The sequence below is a fragment of the Rattus norvegicus genome, chromosome 2 (assembly GCF_021556685.1).
Source record: "Rattus norvegicus strain SHRSP/BbbUtx chromosome 2, alternate assembly SHRSP_T2T, whole genome shotgun sequence".
In the NCBI taxonomy this organism is placed as follows: Eukaryota; Metazoa; Chordata; class Mammalia; order Rodentia; family Muridae; genus Rattus; species Rattus norvegicus.
Genome location: NC_141535.1, coordinates 125,706,917 through 125,722,176, shown reverse-complemented (window position 1 = coordinate 125,722,176; position 15,260 = coordinate 125,706,917). Strand labels below are relative to the sequence as shown.

Below are 15,260 nucleotides of genomic sequence, written 5' to 3'. Positions count from 1 at the left end.
AACCATTTGTCTATGAATTTCATAAAGGCATTCTTTTTGATAGCTGAGTAATATTCCATTGTGTAGATGTACCACATTTTCTGTATCCATTCCTCTGTTGAAGGGCATCTGGGTTCTTTCCAGCTTCTGGCTATTATAAATAAGGCTGCTATAAACATAGTGGAGCATGTGTCTTTGTTGTATGTTGGAGCATCTTTTGGGTATATGCCCAAGAGAGATATAGCTGGGTCTTCAGGTAGTTAAATGTCCAATTTTCTGAGGAACCTCCAGACTGATTTCCAGAGTGGTTGTACCAGCTTGCAATCCCACCAACAATGGAGGAGTGTTCCTCTTTCTCCACATCCTCTCCAGCATCTGCTGTCGCTGGAGTTTTTGATCTTAGCCATTTTGACTGGTGTGAGGTGGAATCTCAGGGTTGTTTTTATTTGCATTTCCCTTATGACTAAAGATGTTGAACATTTCTTTAGGTGTTTCTCAGCCATTCAATTTCCTCAGCTGTGAATTCTTTATCTCTGAACCCCATTTTTAATAGGGTTATTTGTCTCCCTGCAGTCTAACTTCATGAGTTCTTTGTATATTTTGGATATAAGCCCTCTATCTGTTGTAGGATTGGTAAAGATCTTTTCCCAATCTGTTGGTTGCCGTTTGAAACATTGGATTCTCAGAGCTGAAGTGGGAGGTGGCTGTCAGCTGCTGTAGGAAGGTGATGAAACTCAGCTTGGGTTCTCTGCAAGCGCAGTATGAGCTCTTAAGCACAGAGCCACCCCTGCAGTCCCTCTACTGTTTTATTTTTAATTTATTTTTATTGTGTGTGTGTGAGTCTGTGTTTGTGCGTGCACACAGAGGGCAGAGGATCACTTTGTGAAATCAGTTCTCTCCACCTTCTGGTGGGTTCTGGGGACTGAACTCAATTTGTTGTGATTTTGCGACAAGCACTTTATCCACTGAGCCCTGTCACTTGCCCTTAAATGTTAATTTAAATAACAGTAAATGAGTACATCTTTATGTAACAGGTATACCAGAATAAACATATTCTATTGATTTTATTATATATAAGTACACTGTAGCTGTCTTCAGTTACACCAGAAGAGGGAATCGGATCTCTTTACAGATGGTTGTGAGCCACCATGTGGTTGCTGGGAATTGAGCTCATGACCTCTGGAAGAGCAGTCGGGTGCTCTTAACCACTGAGCCATCTCTCCAGCACTATTCTATTGATTTTAATGTGCAAAAGTATGCCAATTTTTTGATCCCTAGTACCAAGTGGACAAGTATTCCATTTTATCTCCAAAAGTAGGGGTTTCTTTTAGATGCAGTCATGTAGATTAGACTACTTGACTGAAGCCATATCTCCAAGAGACATACCTAGAGGGTAAAGAGAATGTTTTAAAGGAGTGTGATTATGAATGTCCAAGCTGAAAATAAACAGATTGCTAACAACAAAAGATTACTGAGAAAAAAATGGGTTGGTTTTTCAGTACTTAATTCTTTAAACTTATTTTAAGAATTAACTTAAGGAGCCAGAGAGATGGCTTAGTAGCTGGTTAAGAGTACTTACTAGTCTCACAGAGGACTAGTTTCCTTCTTAACATTCACGTGATGGCTCACAACCATCTGTAACTTCACTTCTCTGAGGCCTCTCCTGGATTCTACAAGCTCCTGCAGTTATATACATACATACATACATACATACATACATACATACATACATACATACATACATACATATATATATGTATATGTGTGTGTGTGTGTGTGTGTGTGTTTAAAAGGCCATAGGACCGTTAACTGTTAACTGTGCCTTACACTTCCTTAAACTTTTGTTCATCTCTTACATTTCATTACAAGGTCTGGGCTGGGAAGACACAGGCATACAACATATGCAGCTCCCACTTGCTCTTTGTCACCCTGTTCTGAGGTCCCACTACCCACATGCACCTCCAGCCTCCAGCCTCGAGCCTTCAGCCTCCAGCCTCCCGCTAACTGCCCTCAGACAAAATTCATGTCATTCTTCTATTGTGTCATCATGTCTGAGGTCAATCAATCCTGGGCTTGAGGGAAGTCTTGGGAAGTCAGGTGATCTCTGCCTGGAACACAATAGGTTAGCTCACAACAGTTGCCACTTTTTAAGTTCAATCCTCTCAGTTACTACAGTCTCCTCTGACTAGAAAATTCTATCTTCTGAGGTCTCAAATATGGCCACTGTATTGTACTGATCTACATCTACACTGTAGAAGAGCATCATCAGCAAATCCTTTCTTATAAACACTCCTCTCACACATAACTTCTGAAACATTTTGGAATAAATTTCAATATGATTGAAAAGGTTAGATGATCATGTCAACCACGGGGACCTTAACATCAGTTTTTTAAAAGTTTAAAATGGAGGTGACAAAATTGATCTTGTGAGAATCCACTTGTGAGAATGTGCACATGCATGTGCACATACACATGTCAGCGGCACCCATGCACCACGAATATAAAAAAGCAGACACAAACGACAAAGAAATACCACTAAAATGGGGTGAATAATAGCAATTGTTTTCAGTCGTTTTAATCAGGTTAGATCTTTTTCTCTTTAAATATTTGAATGTGCTAAATATTTTTTTTTCTGTCTCATAGCCATGAGGGTTGCCTACACACTGGCCCAGAGAACTGAGAGGTCATTACTCACGTAAAATCAGGCTATAGTAATTGCATATAATAAACTTGAAACATCTTCAGAAGCTGACCCTGCAAGAAAAAAACTTATTAAGGAAAAACCTCTTACCTCAGTAGTTCTAAACCCTTATTCTGTGCAATAAACACCTGGGACATCTAAAACAGTTAGTTCCTGGCACCGCTGTAGCGTGTACTACACTACCTAGCAGGGAGTTTGGCTTAGCATGGCCAGGATGCAGAAACCCTCAGAGATTCTAGCGTGCAAAAGAGAAAATGGGTAAAGAGTTTCCTCCTTTTCTTCCTCTTCCTTTCCCTCTTACCGTTCTTCTTCCCCATCTTTCTCCTCTTCTTTTTCTTCCTCCTCCCCTTCTTCCTCCTCCCCATCTTCCTCCTCCTCTTCTCTTCCTCGTCTCCCTATCCCTCTTCCTCTTCCTCTCTTCCTCCATGTAGGTTCTTAGGTATCCCAAACTTGTCTAAAACTTTCTATGGGCCTTCTATGTGCTGGGATTACAGCTGTGCACCATCACAGCCAGTTTATACAGTGCTAGGGGTCAACCCATAGCCTTGTGCACGCTGGGAAAGTACTCGACCAACTAGCCACATTCCCAGTCCTCATGAGCACTTCCTCCTAGACATAAACCCACATTGCTCTCTTACCCAAAGTCCTTGGGCTCTGGCTCAGGGTTCCTTGGCTGCAGCTGTTCCCACCTGCCCTACCTCTCCCACTTTCAGGGTTCCTTCTGCAGAGCATACATAAGATAAATGTTTCCATTTCTCCTGTTTCCTCTGCTACTAAGAGCCCCTTCCATTTCAAGAATTATGATGCAGTAAATGAAACAACAGAGCACATGCTGCAAAACTATAAATATTATGAGGATTTTGGTTAATTTTTCCAGTGCCTGTTTATTGAAATATAAACAAAATTGGTCTTGTTATGTTCTGCCCCCTCCCCGTTCTTTGACAGCATTAGGGAGGATTCTCTGCCCTTCTGTTATTTTTGTTTTACAGACCTTAAGTTCACTAAAAACCTCTATCTCTGATAAAAGTCCCCAAACTCCACATCTGATTTTCTTCTTAGAGGTCCTGAGAATTTCACCAATGCAAATGTATCAATGCATGTATTGATTTGCATATGTATGCACGCACACACACATATGCTAGTTATACATAGCAAGGCATTCAGCTGCTTTCAGACTCCAGAGGAAGTGGTTTATGTAATCTTAAACTTCTCAGTTTTGTGCAGGAAAAAAAAACCAAATCACCTCATAGGTCCACTGCTGCTATGTGTTGAAAAAACATGCAAAAAGATGAAATAAATATAGAGTTAAAATATTAACCAATGGGATGCAGGTTTTTAAACTTACTAAACTTGTTCTGAGATATGACTGGCAGCAGTTAAATTACAAGACCTGGAAGAGAGTGAAGACAGAGAAACAAGTAATAATAATGGTAAATTGATCAGTAGTTACAGTGCTTTCTTAAAATGCTTCTAGGTCTCAACATGAATATTTTAATACCGTAAAATAAAACTTTTAGGTGAGCCAATGTCATAAACTCTCTCCTCAATATGAAATATAATCAGAACATCCAATTTGAGCAATGTATATTCATTTAAGTAAAAATGTTGGAAAACTCTAATTCTTTAAAATCCAAAGTAAAGAGAGGTGGGTTTTTTAAAAAAAGGTTTTCAAAAGGATTGGCTTTTATTTATGTGCCCGTGTGCCCATGTGCCTGTGTGTCATCACATGAGTCTTGGTGCCCGTGGAAGCTGGAAGAGATTGTTTGATCCCTGGAGCCAGAGTTGCAGATGGCTGTGAGCTGCCCTGCATGGTTCTTTGGAAGAACAGCAAGAATTCTAACTGTTGAGCCACGTTTCCCCCCAACTTAAATTAATTTACTTTTGCATGTGTTTGTTTGTGTATGCAGGCATGTAGACATACCCATAGATTGGCATATATGTAGAGGTAGGAAAACAGCTTTGGGGAACGTGTTCTTTCCTCTACCATGTGGGTCTCAGGCATTGGACTTAGGTCACCAAGCTTGAGGGAAATCGCTCACTCACTCAGCCATTTTACTATCCTAGCATTTTAACACAGGGGTTGATTTGATCAAATAATTCCTATCTTTCACTAGACCAAAGTAAGGTTGCTCTAGCCACAAGGAATAATCCTACGCAGCACTTGTTGACCATGGTCACTGTCCAGGGAAGATCAGCTGTCACCCCTGAGAGAGAGCACCTTGATGGATTCAGGTGCTCAGCAGACGAACGGAAGGGGACAGACAGGCGGTATGAGCCATCTCGGCACTGAGTCATTTTTCATCTAGCGTGCAAGAAACCATTTTCTTTTTCAGGATCTATCCACCTCAAAGAGCACAACAAACAGTGAATTACACCTAAGCTATCCATATTTCCCCTCCGTCTTCTAGGATGAGAGGGTGACTTAAGTAGCTCAACACTGGCTTGGTGCAGTACCGAGTGACTACAGCCAAACAATGGAAATGCTTCGAGCCTGTGTGAGAGTCTGCACTTGGCTTGTGTAAATCTGGATCCTTGCGTTTCTAAGTCTTTTCTGTTCTGTGATAGCCTTTGTCTCGTTTGATCTTTCTGTCTTTACACACCAGTTTGGTATGGGAATGAACTTGTTTCTTGTTTTATTTTTCTGGAACTGTGTCCATGCTGCATCATTTCCTGGTGGCTGACTTGTTCCCACAGAATTCATTGCTAGGCACCAGGAAGCTGAACTTGGACCTAAAATGCTCTCTAAAATTCAGGAAAAGGTTGGTCTCTGTGTGTTTTGAGTCACTTACAGAGTAAAAGTTAAGATTGGGTAGCTCAGTTAATAACGCATCTGCTGCATAAGCCCAAGGACCCGAGTTCAGATTCCAGGCACCCACAGTAAAAAAGAAAAAATAAGAGGTTGGAAAGGGTCTTGTGTGTCCATAACCCTAGTTGGGGATTTTGGCAGAGACAAATATATCCCCTGAACTCATTGGCCAATCAGTCTAGCTGATCAGTGAGCACTGCACCGACTTCACAAAAAAGACCCCTCCTCAAAAGATGACCTCTGGCTCCCACACTCGTGCATTCACACATGCATAAGCAGCTGGATTCCCATGTGCACACAAACATGCATACCACATTTACAAGTAAACAAAGAGAGGAACTAAAACAGACAAAAGAATATTAGAGGAAAACTCCAGACACCAAGAAATAAAATCACTGGCAGGAAGTGTAGGATCCCTGTCAGTGGCTTGTCACTATGCCTGGTCTCTGACATTCACCCCATCTCTGAGGGGGTTCAGGAGCATCTTTCCCACACTGGCCTTAAGGTACTTGACCTTTTTTTAAACATGTCCATCTTCCTTTAAAGGCCCCAGTTGCATGTGCAATGTCAATTTGATTTGAGAAAAATGTACCTGAAGGGTGTTTTGCTTCTCTCCAGCAGGACCATGCAGAGCTCAGACAGGTGCCTTGTAATCATTTCCTCAGCTTCTGGGTGATGTGACGGTCCCCTGATCTAGGACAGTCCTGGCTTTCTATCCATTGCTGGGCGCTTTGAACATAAAGCACGCAGAGGCTTTTGATAATAGACGGGCTTCCACAGAGACAAGGCTGATACCACACGAACAGGGTTCAGTCGTAATAAATAGCATCAAATGCGATGGTCTTGTGCACCAGGAGAGGCCGAAGCTTGTTTGAGCCATCGACTCAAAAGACAGCTTCTAAGCTCCCCCAGTCAATGCGACAGTGACCGACTCAAGCATACCTGACTCAGGCATGAGGAAAGAATTAATCATTTTCCAGTTTTATTATTTTATTTTAAAAGGGGGATCATTGTGCGCACCATGACTTATCTAACTTCGGTAATTACTAACATTTTTTGTGCTAGTGTTGGGGAAAAAGGAATGCTAATACTAGAGAGTCATTCAGACTGTCAGAGTGGAAATAGGACAAGCAGACTTACCAACTGTATAGGAGGGCTAATAGAATGGCAGTCCCTTACTTGGCAGTTGACTTCAGTTGGCTTTGTACCTAGTATTTGTTGGTCCACACAGTGAAGTGCTGTGGAATGGGAGGAAGAATTTCCAGTTGTAGCAACAGCTAAGTATTCCCTTCGCTGTGAGCTTTCTGACACCCCTTCTGGGAGAGTGACCCAGTCTGTCTTCTAAGACAGCTGCAGGACTCTAAATTCAAAAGATGATAATAAGCTAAGCACACGAGGAATAAGAAAGGAAGTTTTCTCCCAGAGGCATTCTGGGATGGGAAGGACCCAGAACTTGACCTTGGAGGTTTCAGTTGCAGTTGACTATGTGTCTGGGGACTATTAATAGAGCAAGAAGCCACTGTCAAAGTTAAGAGCTGTATAAAATAGAAACTGAAACCAAACAAAAACAAAGAGCTTCGGGAAGAAACTACACAGAGTCTTAAAGCACATTAAAGCCATGAAGATTAAGGCTCAACACAGATGAATGACTTAAACCAAAGTTGAACCCCACACTGTGTAGGATGGACGGCCCAGGAGATAGAGGAACAAACATGTTTACCAGCAGAAGGAAAGTAAGGGATGTAGCCAAGTGAGTTGCATGGTCACCTACCATACACAAAAGCCTTGGCTTGATCTCCAAACGCCATAAAACTGGGCACTGAGGCACATTCCTAAAATCCCAGCAGCACTCAGGAGGTAGAAGTAGGAGGATCAGAAGTTTAGGGTCATCGTTGGGTACATAGTAAGTTGGAGGCCAAGCTGTGCTATATGAGACCCATCGCTAAACAAAGGAATGAGAAGCAGAAGCACTATAGCAGGCTCAGGAGGGGAACCTCCTACCGTAAAAAGCAAACCAGTGTAAGCCAGTTTCTGTAATAAATTATTACATGAAAGGAGGATAAAAAAGATGGGCTCTTAAGAATTAAAAAAGGGGGGAGGGAGGGGGCAAATTTCCAGAAAACTACTGATCAATTGTGAAAGACATCCAAATTTAAAAAAAAAAAAAAAACTAGAAATGCTCAGTATTCCATTACAAAGGAATTATTGATAATTTTGCTAGGTATATTAACAATATGGTGATTATATCTTTACTAAAAAAGGTCTTGTTAAAAATGTTGACAAAGCTGGTGGTGGTGGCACACACCTTTAATCCCAGCACTTGGGAGACAAAGAAAGGTGGATCTCTAAGCCAGCCAGGTCTACAGAATGAGCTCCAAAGCAGCCAGGGCTACACAGAGAAACCCTGTCTTAAAAAATGAAAACAAACAAGCAAAAAAAAAAAAACCCAAATACTGACAGAATTTCAGAAGAATGACGTAACATCTAAGACATCCCAGTAAGGATGAAGGAGAAGCAGGAATAGAGAAGAAAGAGAAGGAAATTGTCTTAGGTGGTATTAATTGACACAGCCTAGAAGTCACCTGAGAGGCAGGCATGGATCCAGCCATTTTCACCTGACCAATGTAGGGAGACAAGCTCAAGACATGTAGCCGTGACACCGACCACAAGGGCCAGAGCAATCTCAAAAGGAACAGAAACTTTCTAGATCCAAAGGTTCTAAGTCAGGGAATCTCAACCTGTGGCTCACAACTCATTTGGGAGTCACATATCAAATATTTGCATTATGATTCATTCATAACAGTAGCAAAGCTACAGTTACGAGGTAGCAGTGGAAATGAGTTTATGCACCGGGTGTCACCACAACATGAGGAGTTGTAGCAAACGTGTTGGGGTAGGGAAACATCCCTTAAGGCCTCCAGCCAAACGGTAGCGAGAAGATGCTGGGAAGAAGCACAAATGTGGTAGGTAAAAGGTGTGCCCTGTGGATCCTCAGATCTACATGCATGCAATCTTCCTTTGCTCTGAGAAGTCTGACTTGCTGCTTCTTTCTCTGAGTCTTGCTCTGTCCTTGATGAGGACCCACGAGCAAAGAGACACCTATAACAACTACATTGGGGTGCCTACCACTCAGCTCACAAATCGAATGGTACCCAGCAGTCCCCTTCCTCACTAACCTGACACTCACTCCTCATCTTCCATGAAAGCCGTGTTCTGTGCTCTAGTGCCATGGTTTTCCACCTTTAAATGTTACGTAAACAGGCTCATGTAGTGTGATGTCCTTACGTCAGCTCCGCCTGCAGCATTCACCCGCAGCCTGGTCACTGTGTTATTTCTGTTGCCGAAGAGTATTTATTGTGTGTTCTCTGGTTCTTACTGCCATTGTTTCCCATCTGTGGAATGTCACCAACAGCAATTACAACGTTTCTGCAGTGTCCTTTGCTGCACCTATGCGTGTGCATTTGTCCAGCATATACAAAAGGCATTTGTTACAATGAGACCCAACAGTTATGGAGCACAGAGCCATTTACTCCATCTTTATAACGCCAGGACGTTCTGGTATCTGGTACTTAAACAGACACTCAAAGGATGTTTGCTAAATGAATGAATGAACAGACGATTGGCGTGGGTTTCCCTTCAGGACTTAATGCCCTGTCACTCACATTCCTGCACTTTACGGTCTGAGGAAGTCTTTCTGTTTACAAATTTGTCAATTTCCTTTGTGGTAGCTTGATCGCAGAGCTCTTCTGCATCAGGTGATTGATGTCCAGCAGCAGCATGCATAGCAAACCTGCCCTCTGCCTGGGCTGTTTACAGCTGCCATTTTGCTAGCTGACCTGCCTGACATTTTGGCTCAAAGGCTCATTCATCACTGCGGGCAGATTCCTCCATTATCTGAGCACCTTCCGCAGCATCCTGTACGATCGCTAGACTTCCTGGAATTGTCTATGGGTATAGCACTCGCTCTCATAAGTTGGTTACATAAACATTAAAAAAATGAACTTTAAAACTAAAATTTGACTTTTATCTCTTTGCAGTGTAGGCATAGGACAAAAAAGAGCACGTCTGGAAGGCTATAGTTACACAGAATTGGAAATGCCACACGCAAGCTGCAGAGGCTGATAGAGTCAGAAGAACATGGCCATCAGTGTTAGGATGCTGCCTTATTCTGCTACCTCTCCTTGAGAAGACGCACTGTTTTCATTGTGGGTGTCATTCATTAATGAGGGTGGCGGAAGCTTGGAGAAAGCATTGCAAACTCTTCTCTGTGTTTCACTCACTGGCCGAGTAGCTAACCAGCTAGGTTTTCAGCCTCCCACGTGTCTCAAGATGATGTGGCCCCTTCCAGTAGCAACCATCCTGAGCAGAGACCTTTGTTCTAATTTAAAAATTAGAACTGATATAGAGCTTACCACATTTTTTCTTTTGCTGAAGATTAAAGATCTTCATGAAGGCACTGGCTCAAAAGACATCAACTCCGAGTCTTTCAAAGGATATGCACTTGAGACCGCCATACTTGATGGTGTGTCCAATTAACTTAGAAATACCCTTGACATTTCTCATCCGTGAAGAAAGGCTTTGGGTGACAGTTTTCATGGTGCGGGTACTCAAGGTGCCTAATTTGCTTTTTCCTTGTTTTCAAACCTGAAAGGGAAATAGCCTTGGCCTTCAGCTCTGGAGTGCTATGCCCTCCTTACGTGTATACAGCTGCTGTCTGAACCATTGTACTTGAAGACCCCTCTATCCCCCTTTTCCCCAATGTCCTTTCGATAGCTCATTTCAAAACTTCTGCTCCTTAAGCCTGGGGGTGCCGAGCGGCTCAGTGATGGAGTGCTTACCCATCACAAGCGAGGCTCGTCGTCCCCAGTGTACTCACCAAAGGAAACACAATCACAGAAGAGACATTTATGATCTGAAAGGCCTCCTCCACGTTGCCTTTTGGAAGACAGAGGTGCCACCTACCTACGCTGACAAGGCTCCTTACCAGTTATCCTTCAGATGACTGATTACAATCAAAAGAAGGGAAAGTAAAATAAACTTTAAAGGGGAGAAATCCAAACCATTTAAATCAGTGCCATAAAGCTATTTTGGAAAGCCAGCTTTCTATATTTTAATGCTTTCCATGTCTGAGGCATCTCTCCAGACTTTGGTGCTATAATTGTAACACCATCTTGACACTTCTACTTTTAAGCCGTGAATTTTTTTGCCTTTTCCTTTTACAAAGGAAAAAAAAAGCCAAGTGACCTGTGTGCACACGCTGACTCAGGTAGCTCTGGCTGGAGAGATAGGTCTGTGCTGAACAGTGGATCTGTGGCTTGGGCTTCTTGGTTGTCTATGTCCCAGGGTAAGGGCCAGGGAACTGAAGAAAGAAGATGGACTTATCCTGACCAGGTCTACAGGACACTGCATGGAGGGAGAAGGCAGCAGCTACTCCTTACGGGGAAACAGGAAGGAGCTTGCATGTGAACTGCTGTTTTCCATATGACTCGTTAGGAAATGGCTGGATCTTTCTGATGATGCTGGAGGATGTCGTCTTAGATGCTCCCCTTCTCCAGCAATAAATAGATGCTCTCTGCAAAGCACAAGCCCTGGGATCACATGCTGTACCATGACTTCATGGCTGCCTCTCCACTTGTGGTTTCTGACTGTCCAGCTTGAAAGGACTGTGAGTTTGGACGAGTTACCCCAAATGACCTATTCATCGGAGCAGAAGTACTAAGGAAGGAGCAGCTTGACTCCCCAGGCTGGCCTCAAACTCGCTATGTAGCTGCGGCCTAGGTACTTGGAGAATGGTTGAGAAAAGATAAACACTGTCAACTTAAAGTTCACAATCAGAAAAACGGAGCTGCAGTAAGCCCAACACAAAAGGGGACGCATGGGGAACTATGTAGAAGAGAATAAAAGAGAATTATACTTACGATAGACTTCTTTACCAGGACCGTATTCTAACAGATATTCCAAACAGAAATACAAACAAGTATTTCCTCTGAGTCGTCAGCAAACAGTATGCAGCAGGTGGAAAGTGCCAGGGCTGTGAAGCTGGTAAGTTGTGGAGTTGGCTCCCACATAGTTCAACTGTAAGTGACAGGTGTCCACTTGGACCCCCACTTTCTCTTTGGAGCCACCTAGAACATGGATGCAAGCAGGAACTTTGATATTGTCTTGGGGATAAAAGCTAAATGTGGATAAAAGTTAAGCAGAGAGGTGGACTCTGCTTCAGTCGCTGATATGTAAGACACTGACAGGTGAGTACCTGGACATGTCTTCTTTAATAATAATAATAATAATAATAATAACAACAACAACAACAACAATAATATGATCTTGTTAGACTGCTATTTGAGGGTCTTACTTGCAAACAAACCCACTCTTGTCTTCTCTGTTTGGGATCTGCACCTCTGAGCAACATCAATGTCATTTTTTCTCCTGCATCTCATACCTGCTCTGGTCTCCCTTTTTATGACTCAATGATGCACTTTAAGGATGAGCTTGTTCCCTTTCTAGAAAAGCATCTGCCTGTTACAGCAGCCTGCTTTGCCAGCTCCCTGGATTTCCTGATACGCCCTTGCCCAGAACAGTCAGAGGTGTTTCATGCTGAGGTACAAGGGAGGGACCCAGTCACTTGTGTACTTCCTGAAGAAAGTCCGTCTCTTCTGAGGTTACTTACCCCTCCAGCAGGTCAGAGGCAGGGCTGGCCACCCACCACTCCCTGCACTACCAGCTCTGTGAGAAGAGCAGGCACGCCTACTGTGTATTTACCCGAGGCACTGTATTTACTCAAAAGCATTTTCCTTGAGAAATAGTCACTGTCTTTTAATAAGTTCAAAGAATTGTCTAATGCCAAGCTACTTGCTTCTGGATTATTCCTGCACAGGTATTTTGTGGGACAGTTGTGTTCCTGTGCCAGCAAACTTTAATCCTCTCTTTCTTCCCTCTCTCTCTCTCTGTCCACACACACACACACACACACACACACACACACACACACACACACAAACACACACACACACACACACACACTTGCATGCATGAATTCCCCGGACCTATGCGTGTCTATATATATGTTATATATATGGTAAGACATACTGAAATGGATGGATTTTAAAGTTTCCACAGGGTCTCTCAGAAATTCTGTCCCACTTTCCCTTTATAGACACTTTCTGTGACTGCTCAAGTTAAAATGGTCATCCGTCTAGCATCATGACCTTCGGTTACGCCACCATTACTTGGAAATGCTCTTCACGTCATGCGCTCTTCAGATCCACACTTTGACAGGAGAGTTCACCCCTACACTGCTGCATCCACACCACCGAGGAGTTCCTGGCCCCAAAGTCACTTGCTGGTGAATGGAATGACCATTTTATAGTCTATGTCTATTTTTAATGACACCAATACAGAACACTATTGTTCGCAGTCACTGAGAACTTTGATAAGTCTTGGGGTTCTCTTGTCAAGAACTTGGATGTCTTTAAGCCTTCCTGTCACCATATTTACTGCTGAAATGTTTAAAGTGTACAGGGCAAGAAAAGAGGGAAAATGATACAGAAGTATCAGTATAGAAATAAACAGACGGTGGGTTTTTTTTTTTTTGCTTATGTGCATTGAAAACACACCCACTCACAGACACACACACATACACACACACACAGTTTTATAATTAAAATATGCCTTTAAAAAATAAGCAATGTTATTTTATTTTTGTTGTTGTTGTTTTGAGACAGGGTCTCGTGTATCCCAGGTTGGCCTGGAATTGGTCAAATAACTGAAGAAGACCTTGATCTTCTGATTCTCTTATTTCACATCCCCATTGCTTAGATTACAGGTACTGCAAAAGCCAGGTGTGGGTAGTGCTGGGATCAAACCCAGGACTCCATCCATGCTTGCAAAGGATCATTTATCAGCTGAGATACACCCCCTTATTTTACCTTTTGAGGCAGTCTCACTATGTGGCACAGGCTGGCTCTATCTAGAGAGCGTCTTGCCTCAGTCTCTAGGATGATGGCATTGGAAGTCCACTAGACTGGTTCACAAGCACCATTTAAAATTATACTCAGAAGGCCATTGGTTAGGGATCTGTCATCCAAGAGTTTAGTTGTCTTGTGTACTGTGCCCTCCAGGGACACTCCTTGTTTCAAGAAATGTCATATGTTTTGCCTTGTTGTTGACCATGCACAAGACCTACATAAGAACAAGCCGGTTAAAATCCTGGCATAGATGAGTAGGTGACCTCCAGACTTTACTCTTTCTGAGAAGCTATTGGCGGCACATAGTTGTTAAAGGAGAGATAATCATTCTTTTTTGAGAATATAACAACTGGTGAATTTCCCACCTCCAGTGCATAGCCTCCTGCCCATGGTCTCCCTCCCATCCATGTGCACTGGGCAACACTAACTGGAACTAGTTGTGGGGTTTGGGGAGGAGGAAAGGAAGAGGGACATGTTGGAGGAAGTATAGGGTAGCTGGAGAGGGGAAATGGGGTTATATATGGTTTGCAGTTCATTGTATATACATAGAAAGTTCTCAAGCATAAACATTTAAAATACTACAGGCGAAACAAGTTTTTTTGAAGGTGAATATGCACGTGTGTATGTGTCTGAATGTGTGCGAGTGTGTGTGTGCAAGCGAGCGTGGGTGCGCTCAGGAACCAAAAGAGGCACATGATGAAGGGATGGAGTTACTGAAAGTCATAAGCAACTGGGATGGGTGCTGCAAACAGACCTTGGAACCTCTGCACAAACATAATTTCTGAGTCATCTCAATCCCCTAGAAAGCTCTAGTTTTACATACGTCCCATAACCTCCTCTAAGTGGCCCAATTAATTAGCAAATTTTCCCTTACCATCAAGTGGCATTTCTTCTGAGGCCAGAAAGAATCCTGTTCCTGGACTCACACTGCCTGGGTGGGCACTGGGCAATAAGCATATGAATGGGTCTCCTTCCCTGGACGCTGTGTTCCTTTGAAAGGAGATCATGGTTTCATGTAAGTCTCCTGTTCAGGCTTCATAGGAGGAGATACTAAAGGAGGCGGAAAAGCACAGAGAGGAATGTTCAGTCATGAGTATTGCTGCGGCATGTTAAATGCCAGCAATATTACCCTCCTCGTAAGCAGAATAGAGATGCGCTTGCAACATTTACAGCATGTGACACGTGTCCTGGAAATATAAGAAGGTGTAAAAATGAAGTGGGATGGAATACAGACTATGGAGGAAAAAAGATGAGGGGGAAAAGAGATTTATTTCTTGTGTATGTGTGTAGTGCTTGTGTGTGCGTCATGTATGTGTGTAGTGCTTGTGTGTGCATCATGTATGTGTGCAGTGCCTGTGTGTGCATCATGTATGTGTGTAGTGCCTGTGTGTGCATCATGTATGTGTGCAGTGCTTGTGTGTGCATCATGTATGTGTGCAGTGCTTGTGTGTGCATCATGTATGTGCAGTGCCCACAGAGGATAAAAGGGGGTGTACCCCACAGAACTGGAGCTACAGGAGGTTGTAAGCTGCTGAGTTTAGGTGTTTAGAGCTTGTGGGGATGTAGGAAGCCATGAGTAAATGTCGGTCTAAAGAGTGAATAAAATCCTTGAATATATATTGTCCACATGGGCTCAGCCATGTCAAGGACCAAATGCTTCCTACCAATGGTAAATTGGCAAAGTCTTCATTAGTCCAAGTAGGAGTGTTTATAAATGATTGGCCAGTGTGGGTGAAAATTAGCCACTGTAGCTTCCTCTTCCAGGATGTTCACAGCCAGAGACTGCCTACCCAGAGTAGCTAACTCCTGC

At 43.0% G+C, this 15,260-nt stretch overlaps 1 long non-coding RNA gene across 1 annotated transcript; it reads right to left on the bottom strand.

The window, feature by feature from the left end:
- Positions 1-807: 807 nt before the first annotated feature.
- Positions 808-7,442, bottom strand: LOC102553773 (uncharacterized). The gene is made up of 7 exons (XR_015674467.1): positions 7,258-7,442; positions 6,627-6,724; positions 6,079-6,215; positions 4,026-4,070; positions 2,675-2,733; positions 1,939-2,087; positions 808-1,365 (listed from the first exon to the last, which is right to left on the bottom strand). It is a non-coding gene; the product is annotated as an uncharacterized LOC102553773 (long non-coding RNA).
- Between the last annotated feature and the right edge of the window lie 7,818 nt (positions 7,443-15,260).